We start from the raw sequence: 3,097 nt of genomic DNA, 5'->3' as shown, positions 1-3,097 counted from the left end.
TCTCATCATTCTTTAGCAGCACATGGTCGTCCCCAAACCATTATAGAAAAAGACAAGAGAACGTTCTTGAAAACGACCCTCGCTGTAAGAAATGGTCGATTGATTTTGGGAAAATGGTCCACAGAATTACATTAAGTCAATAAGGATCGATTGACTGATTCTAAGCCGATCAACTGGTTCGAGCAAGGTCTGGTGGACAGCCTCCAAGGCAGATCGACCGACTTTATTCTCTCGTTGTAACTTTCTACAAATTGCATCTAGGCCTGTCATTAACTCTTAATAGTCATTTCATTATCTCATAATGGAATCGAGACCCTATTTAATTGTTAGTGGCATGCCTGTTAACTCTTAACAATTGCTCTTGTTAATTAAACCCATTCCATTAACTCTTAACGGTGTCATCATTAACTCTTAATGATAATCAATAATTAATTACGACATTACATCACTAATATACCACTACACTTGAATATGCGTGTGACCTTCTAAGCTGACCACTAAATAGCAATCGGGACACGTCAAACACTTTAACGCTAATCAAACACTTTGATCTACAATTAAGGTTTTCATTTTCCTGATGTACCCCGAGAAGTCTAGAGTGACAACTAACACTATGTCAGGATGATCCTATCAGTAATGAAGTCATACTTCAGGTGATCTTATTAGGGTTTTCGATTCCTGTACTATAATTCCTCAACTGACCAACATCCCAATCGAGTGAGAGCCATGAATTGATCAAACTCACAAAACTCAATAGCTTTGCCAAGATCTAGTATGGTGTCATTGAGATGACACTTGAACTCCTTCTGACATTGAAAACTCCTTTCCAATTATGTGCACCTTGGCCAGGGGTTTATACAATCATAAACTACCACTGATCTCATAAGATGTTCACCTCACATCGGAGATCAATGGATCTCATTAGCAATCACTTGCCTCTATACATCACTGTACAGAGACTACATAGTGCATATTCCCACCACGATATACGAGTGGTTTCGTGTGTAATACCTGAGAATTTTCAAGGGACTCAAAGAGTAATTTTAACTCGGGTCATAGGTGAAATTTTCAAAAGATTTGGGACTCAAGTATAATCTCTTACAGTTATCAGTACCGAATCGACTATAAGGAGTGCCTTGGAGCCTAAATATCTAAGAAAAATGACATGATATTGACGAGCATTCTGAGACGTGATTTATGACATTAAAAGCGGTCAGATTAGAGACAATTTCTGGTACAATTGTGATTTAGGCTGAAAAATTGAATTATCATAGGGGACCTCCGGGAAGTCAACGAAACTCCTTAGATCTTTTAACTTTGGAGGTAATTTGTTTTGAATTATAGCACTGCACTCCTCAGTCAACATTACTGTTTCGTGGTCATCTAACCTCCTCTTCTTGGATAGAATTTCTTTCAAAAACTTGGCATAGCTTGGCATTTGAGCTAATGCTTCTGCAAAAGGAATATTAATGTGAAGCTTTTTGAACACATCAAGAAATTTCAAGAAATTCTTATCTTTATTGTGTTGGCAAAGTCTTTGTGGAAAAGGAACTGGAGGAACATAAGATTTGACTAGCTCTCGTTTGTATTCCTCTTGTTTCTTTTCTTCTTCATTGTGTGATTTTTCTTGAGGTAGAGACGCTGTCTGGGTTGAATTTTCTTTCATGCCTTTTTATTGTTGCCCCTCTAGCTGTTTACCACTTCTAAGAGTGATGGCTTTCACATGCTCTTTAGAATTTGTTTCAGTGTTGCTTGGTTGTGCACCTTGTGACCTTGTCGCCAATGTGTTAGCTAATTGCCCCATTTGTACTTTCAAATTCCTTATGGCAGCTTGTTAATTTTGGAAGTTTGTTCTTGTCTCTGTCATGAACTCCGTTGCGGCTTTAGTGAGTGTTGCCACCAAATCTTCTAAGGATGTCTTCTTTTCTTGAGGCTAAAATCCAGGTGGAGGTACCCTTACATTATTTTGATTATTGCTCCATGAGAAATTTGGGTGATTTCTCCACCTTGGATTGTAATTGTTGGAGTACGGATTGTTTTGTTGTCGATTGGAATTTGAAATATAGTGAGTTTGTTTCGCACTCGATGTTGCAAAAGGATTGCCAGCTTGACATTCGCTTGTAACATGTTGCCCAACACACAATTCACAAACCTGCATAACAAAATGAACAACATTAATACTCAACTGATCTAGTCTTTTATAAATAGAGTCTACCTTAGCATTTAAAGTAGTAAATGCTTCAATTTCATGTATCCCAGTTGATCTCTTTGGCATAGTTCTTTCTGAAGGCCATTGATAATTATTTGAAGCCATTTCTTCTATCAAATCATAAGCTTCATCAGTGGATTTGCTCATCAAAGCTCCTCCAGTTGCTGCATCAATGGCAATCCTTATCGGATGGCTTAATTTGATGTAAAATGTTTGTACCAACAACCATTTAGGAAGCTCGTGATGTGGACACCTTCTCAACAAGTCTTTAAATCTCTCCCAAGCTTCATACAAAGTTTCCATATCGGCTTTGCTGAAGGTTGTGATGTCATTCCTCATCTTTGCAGTTTTTGTCGGTGGGAAAAATTTAGCTAGGAATTTGCTAGCTAATTCATCCCAAGTAGTGATGGTACCTGCAAGGAGTGATGTTAGCCAATTCTTTGCTTTATCTCTTAAAGAAAAAGGAAATAACCTTAATCTAATGGCGTCATCAGATACGCTATTGTGTTTGAATGTGTCACATATTTCCAAGAAATTTGCAATGTGAACATTTGGATCATCACTAAGTAATCCACAAAATTGGACAAAAGTTTGGATCATTTGAATTATTGCTAGCTTGATTTCGAAATTGTTAGCTTGAACAGTTGGTCTTGTAATGCTTGAATTTGTGCCATTTATTGATGGAACACCATATTCCCTCAATGTTCTATTCGTTGCTTCGTTGTTCATGGTTGCTTGTTGTTCTACTACTCTTCTTTCTCTCCTTAACCCACGAATAGTGCGTTCAATTTCAAGATCAAATGGAACAACTTCAAGGCTTCTAACATGTCGCATACACAATTAAAGCACAACACCTGGTTCAACAAAGATATAGAAAATAATCACACG

General features: G+C 37.6%; 1 non-coding gene across 1 annotated transcript; it reads left to right on the top strand.

Annotated features, from left to right (window-relative positions):
- Positions 1–2,444: 2,444 nt before the first annotated feature.
- LOC127787768 (small nucleolar RNA R71) lies at positions 2,445–2,551 on the top strand. Its single transcript, XR_008020232.1, has one exon. It is a non-coding gene; the product is annotated as a small nucleolar RNA R71 (small nucleolar RNA).
- The last annotated feature ends 546 nt before the right edge of the window (positions 2,552–3,097 follow it).

Source organism: Diospyros lotus, chromosome 12 (genome assembly GCF_014633365.1).
Source record: "Diospyros lotus cultivar Yz01 chromosome 12, ASM1463336v1, whole genome shotgun sequence".
NCBI lineage: Eukaryota > Viridiplantae > Streptophyta > Magnoliopsida > Ericales > Ebenaceae > Diospyros > Diospyros lotus.
This window is presented reverse-complemented; position numbering and strand designations above follow the sequence as displayed.